Source organism: Pseudorasbora parva, chromosome 22 (assembly GCF_024679245.1).
Source record: "Pseudorasbora parva isolate DD20220531a chromosome 22, ASM2467924v1, whole genome shotgun sequence".
In the NCBI taxonomy this organism is placed as follows: domain Eukaryota; kingdom Metazoa; phylum Chordata; class Actinopteri; order Cypriniformes; family Gobionidae; genus Pseudorasbora; species Pseudorasbora parva.
The window spans coordinates 182,501-187,500 of NC_090193.1; the positions used below are offsets into that span (position 1 = coordinate 182,501).

Sequence of the window (5,000 nt, forward strand, 5' to 3'; positions counted from 1 at the left end):
ATTCCCCTCAATTTCTGCCAACTGATGGTGTTTGCGTTCCTTGCCACCGTCGCCTTAACGGGGACCCTTAATATTCAAGAGTAGTATTGATTTGACTGCACTCACACTACTGGATGAGAAGTAAACTCGAAGTGAAATGAGCTGGACAACGAAACCGCTGTTTTCTGCATAGCTTCTTTATAGCTGAATTTAATTTGTTTCATAGTCAAAGAACTTTACACAGTTATGAAACGAACCTCAGCTGAATAATGACACTATTGTCTTTTGAGGAGCTGAATTACAGCACAGTTGAATTCTGCTTGCATCATGGATCATTATTTTCCTGTTTATGACTGTAAAGCTGCATTGAAACAATCTGCACTGTATAAAAGGCTGTGTAAATAAAAGTGACTTGGCTCACGTGATCATGCGATGCTTTGCCGTGCCCCCTATTGTCTTACGCACTCCAGTCTATCATTCTTCGCAGGGCGAAGATAAAGCATAAAGTACTCACCTGGCCGCAGTAAGAAGTCAGGCACACTCTGCTGCCTAAAGTCAACAACTCAAATAAGTTCGGATTCAATCCAACCATGCACCCATGCGAGTCCTCTTTAAGAATTAGTCAGTCGCGGACGCTGGAAGTCTGACAGTGCCTCACATCTGAAGCCATACACAAAGTGAATTCTGATGGACCACCAAGAGGGGTCGGCTCGTTGGTCTAGGGGTATGATTCTCGCTTAGGGTGCGAGAGGTCCCGGGTTCAAATCCCGGACGAGCCCTGACTTCTTGCCCCGGTTTATAAAGGGCCTGACGTCCACGACTTTTCTTCAGAAGCCTTGTGCAGAGTGAGATCTGATTTCAGATGAGGCCAGATGACCTGCAGAGTGTGGCTCGTTGGTCTAGGGGTATGATTCTCGCTTAGGGTGCGAGAGGTCCCGGGTTCAAATCCCGGACGAGCCCTGTCTTCTAACGCCGGTTTATTAAGGGCCCGCCATCCACATCTTTTCTGCCGAAGCATTGTGCAGAGTGAGGTCTGATGGTGGATGATGCCAGGTGACTAGCAGAGGGTGGCTTGTAGGTCTAGGGGTATGATTCTTGCTTCGGGTGCGAGAGGTCCCAGGTTTAAATCACGTACGAGCCCGGACCTTTAGCCCCGGTTTATGAAGGGCCCGACGTCCACTTCTTTTCTGCAGAAGCCTTGTGCAGAGTTAGATGTGATGGCGGATGACGCCAGATGACTTGCAGAGTGTGGCTCGTTGGTCTAGGGGTATGATTCTCGCTTAGGGTGCGAGAGGTCCCGGGTTCAAATCCCGGACGAGCCCTGACTTCTAGTCCCGGTTTATAAAGGGCCCGACGTCCACGTCTTTTCTGCAGAAGCCTAGTGCAGAGTGAGATCTGATGGCGGATTTTCCAGATTTCAAGCGCCTGCTTTTGAAGGGCCCTTCTTTGGGTTGACCAGCGTCTACAAAGCCAATAGGGCGCTTGTCCGTTTGCAACTGTCTACCTCTGCTTCATGTTTTAGCCATTAGATTCACAGGATTTTCTGCCAGGTTGAGTCAGCAGGCTAGGCCGGTTAGCTCAGTTGGTTAGAGCGTGGTGCTAATAACGCCAAGGTCGTGGGTTCGATCCCCGTACTGGCCAGAAGTTTTTTGCAGTCCTGTGATCATCACCTTTTCAGCTACCTCTCTCCAAGCTGGCTGCTCTAAAACACCCGTGACCTGCAAGAAAAAGGCCGAAATAGCTCAGTTGGGAGAGCGTTAGACTGAAGATCTGAAGGTCCCTGGTTCGATCCCGGGTTTCGGCATGCAGGCACTGTGAAGAGAGCCCCCTGTCTGGTTCCATGGTGTAATGTTTAGCACTCTGGACTCTTAATCCAGTGATCCGAGTTCAAATCTCGGTGGCACTTTTATTTCTGGATATGCTCGTTTATGTTGGAACCATAGAGCATGAATGGAAGACGTGACAAATGTTGAGACCATTACGTTTAGGTTTTATTCCCCTCAATTTCTGCCAACTGATGGTGTTTGCGTTCCTTGCCACCGTCGCCTTAACGGGGACCCTTAATATTCAAGAGTAGTATTGATTTGACTGCACTCACACTACTGGATGAGAAGTAAACTCGAAGTGAAATGAGCTGGACAACGAAACCGCTGTTTTCTGCATAGCTTCTTTATAGCTGAATTTAATTTGTTTCATAGTCAAAGAACTTTACACAGTTATGAAACGAACCTCAGCTGAATAATGACACTATTGTCTTTTGAGGAGCTGAATTACAGCACAGTTGAATTCTGCTTGCATCATGGATCATTATTTTCCTGTTTATGACTGTAAAGCTGCATTGAAACAATCTGCATTGTATAAAAGGCTGTGTAAATAAAAGTGACTTGGCTCACGTGATCATGCGATGCTTTGCCGTGCCCCCTATTGTCTTACGCACTCCAGTCTATCATTCTTCGCAGGGCGAAGATAAAGCATAAAGTACTCACCTGGCCGCAGTAAGAAGTCAGGCACACTCTGCTGCCTAAAGTCAACAACTCAAATAAGTTCGGATTCAATCCAACCATGCACCCATGCGAGTCCTCTTTAAGAATTAGTCAGTCGCGGACGCTGGAAGTCTGACAGTGCCTCACATCTGAAGCCATACAGATGTGTCTCGCTTAGGTTGCGAGAGGTCCCGGGTTCAAATCCCGGACGAGCCCTGTCTTCTAACGCCGGTTTATTAAGGACCCGCCATCCACGTCTTTTCTGCCGAAGCCTTGTGCAGAGTGAGGTCTGATGGTGGATGATGCCAGGTGACTAGCAGAGGGTGGCTTGTAGGTCTAGGGGTATGATTCTTGCTTCGGGTGCGAGAGGTCCCAGGTTTAAATCACGTACGAGCCCGGACCTTTAGCCCCGGTTTATGAAGGGCCCGACGTCCACTTCTTTTCTGCAGAAGCCTTGTGCAGAGTGAGATGTGATGGCGGATGACGCCAGATGACTTGCAGAGTGTGGCTCGTTGGTCTAGGGGTATGATTCTCGCTTAGGGTGTGAGAGGTCCCGGGTTCAAATCCCGGACGAGCCCTGACTTCTAGTCCCGGTTTATAAAGGTCCCGACGTCCACGTCTTTTCTGCAGAAGCCTAGTGCAGAGTGAGATCTGATGGCGGATTTTCCAGATTTCAAGCGCCTGCTTTTGAAGGGCCCTTCTTTGGGTTGACCAGCGTCTACAAAGCCAATAGGGCGCTTGTCCGTTTGCAACTGTCTACCTCTGCTTCATGTTTTAGCCATTAGATTCACAGGATTTTCTGCCAGGTTGAGTCAGCAGGCTAGGCCGGTTAGCTCAGTTGGTTAGAGCGTGGTGCTAATAACGCCAAGGTCGTGGGTTCGATCCCCGTACTGGCCAGAAGTTTTTTGCAGTCCTGTGATCATCACCTTTTCAGCTACCTCTCTCCAAGCTGGCTGCTCTAAAACACCCGTGACCTGCAAGAAAAAGGCCGAAATAGCTCAGTTGGGAGAGCGTTAGACTGAAGATCTGAAGGTCCCTGGTTCGATCCCGGGTTTCGGCATGCAGGCACTGTGAAGAGAGCCCCCTGTCTGGTTCCATGGTGTAATGTTTAGCACTCTGGACTCTTAATCCAGTGATCCGAGTTCAAATCTCGGTGGCACTTTTATTTCTGGATATGCTCGTTTATGTTGGAACCATAGAGCATGAATGGAAGACGTGACAAATGTTGAGACCATTACGTTTAGGTTTTATTCCCCTCAATTTCTGCCAACTGATGGTGTTTGCGTTCCTTGCCACCGTCGCCTTAACGGGGACCCTTAATATTCAAGAGTAGTATTGATTTGACTGCACTCACACTACTGGATGAGAAGTAAACTCGAAGTGAAATGAGCTGGACAACGAAACCGCTGTTTTCTGCATAGCTTCTTTATAGCTGAATTTAATTTGTTTCATAGTCAAAGAACTTTACACAGTTATGAAACGAACCTCAGCTGAATAATGACACTATTGTCTTTTGAGGAGCTGAATTACAGCACAGTTGAATTCTGCTTGCATCATGGATCATTATTTTCCTGTTTATGACTGTAAAGCTGCATTGAAACAATCTGCACTGTATAAAAGGCTGTGTAAATAAAAGTGACTTGGCTCACGTGATCATGCGATGCTTTGCCGTGCCCCCTATTGTCTTACGCACTCCAGTCTATCATTCTTCGCAGGGGGAAGATAAAGCATAAAGTACTCACCTGGCCGCAGTAAGAAGTCAGGCACACTCTGCTGCCTAAAGTCAACAACTCAAATAAGTTCGGATTCAATCCAACCATGCACCCATGCGAGTCCTCTTTAAGAATTAGTCAGTCGCGGACGCTGGAAGTCTGACAGTGCCTCACATCTGAAGCCATACACAAAGTGAATTCTGATGGACCACCAACAGGGGTCGGCTCGTTGGTCTAGGGGTATGATTCTCGCTTAGGGTGCGAGAGGTCCCGGGTTCAAATCCCGGACGAGCCCTGACTTCTTGCCCCGGTTTATAAAGGGCCTGACGTCCACGACTTTTCTTCAGAAGCCTTGTGCAGAGTGAGATCTGATTTCAGATGAGGCCAGATGACCTGCAGAGTGTGGCTCGTTGGTCTAGGGGTATGATTCTCGCTTAGGGTGCGAGAGGTCCCGGGTTCAAATCCCGGACGAGCCCTGTCTTCTAACGCCGGTTTATTAAGGGCCCGCCATCCATGTCTTTTCTGCCGAAGCCTTGTGCAGAGTAAAGTCTGATGGTGGATGATGCCAGGTGACTAGCAGAGGGTGGCTTGTAGGTCTAGGGGTATGATTCTTGCTTCGGGTGCGAGAGGTCCCAGTTTTAAATCACGTACGAGCCCGGACCTTTAGCCCCGGTTTATGATGGGCCCGACGTCCACTTCTTTTCTGCAGTAGCCTTGTGCAGAGTGAGATGTGATGGCGGATGACGCCAGATGACTTGCAGAGTGTGGCTCGTTGGTCTAGGGGTATGATTCTCGCTTAGGGTGCGAGAGGTCCCGGGTTCAAATC

At 48.6% G+C, this 5,000-nt stretch overlaps 11 non-coding genes across 11 annotated transcripts in view; all 11 read left to right on the forward strand.

Annotated features, from left to right (window-relative positions):
- Window positions 1–686: 686 nt before the first annotated feature.
- On the forward strand, window positions 687–758 carry trnap-agg (transfer RNA proline (anticodon AGG)). The gene has a single exon. It is a non-coding gene; the product is annotated as a tRNA-Pro (tRNA).
- A 109-nt stretch (window positions 759–867) lies between these two features.
- trnap-agg (transfer RNA proline (anticodon AGG)) lies at window positions 868–939 on the forward strand. Its single transcript has one exon. It is a non-coding gene; the product is annotated as a tRNA-Pro (tRNA).
- Window positions 940–1,229: 290 nt separating this feature from the next.
- On the forward strand, window positions 1,230–1,301 carry trnap-agg (transfer RNA proline (anticodon AGG)). Its single transcript has one exon. It is a non-coding gene; the product is annotated as a tRNA-Pro (tRNA).
- Window positions 1,302–1,546: 245 nt separating this feature from the next.
- On the forward strand, window positions 1,547–1,620 carry trnai-aau (transfer RNA isoleucine (anticodon AAU)). The gene has a single exon. It is a non-coding gene; the product is annotated as a tRNA-Ile (tRNA).
- Window positions 1,621–1,710: 90 nt separating this feature from the next.
- Window positions 1,711–1,783, forward strand: trnaf-gaa (transfer RNA phenylalanine (anticodon GAA)). The gene has a single exon. It is a non-coding gene; the product is annotated as a tRNA-Phe (tRNA).
- A 1,185-nt stretch (window positions 1,784–2,968) lies between these two features.
- trnap-agg (transfer RNA proline (anticodon AGG)) lies at window positions 2,969–3,040 on the forward strand. Its single transcript has one exon. It is a non-coding gene; the product is annotated as a tRNA-Pro (tRNA).
- Window positions 3,041–3,285: 245 nt separating this feature from the next.
- On the forward strand, window positions 3,286–3,359 carry trnai-aau (transfer RNA isoleucine (anticodon AAU)). Its single transcript has one exon. It is a non-coding gene; the product is annotated as a tRNA-Ile (tRNA).
- A 90-nt stretch (window positions 3,360–3,449) lies between these two features.
- trnaf-gaa (transfer RNA phenylalanine (anticodon GAA)) lies at window positions 3,450–3,522 on the forward strand. The gene has a single exon. It is a non-coding gene; the product is annotated as a tRNA-Phe (tRNA).
- Window positions 3,523–4,397: 875 nt separating this feature from the next.
- trnap-agg (transfer RNA proline (anticodon AGG)) lies at window positions 4,398–4,469 on the forward strand. The gene has a single exon. It is a non-coding gene; the product is annotated as a tRNA-Pro (tRNA).
- Window positions 4,470–4,578: 109 nt separating this feature from the next.
- On the forward strand, window positions 4,579–4,650 carry trnap-agg (transfer RNA proline (anticodon AGG)). Its single transcript has one exon. It is a non-coding gene; the product is annotated as a tRNA-Pro (tRNA).
- Window positions 4,651–4,940: 290 nt separating this feature from the next.
- Window positions 4,941–5,000, forward strand: part of trnap-agg (transfer RNA proline (anticodon AGG)) — a 72-nt gene continuing 12 nt past the window's right edge. The window contains exon 1 of the tRNA in view: window positions 4,941–5,000. This exon is cut by the window's right edge and continues 12 nt beyond it. This is a non-coding gene — a tRNA (tRNA-Pro).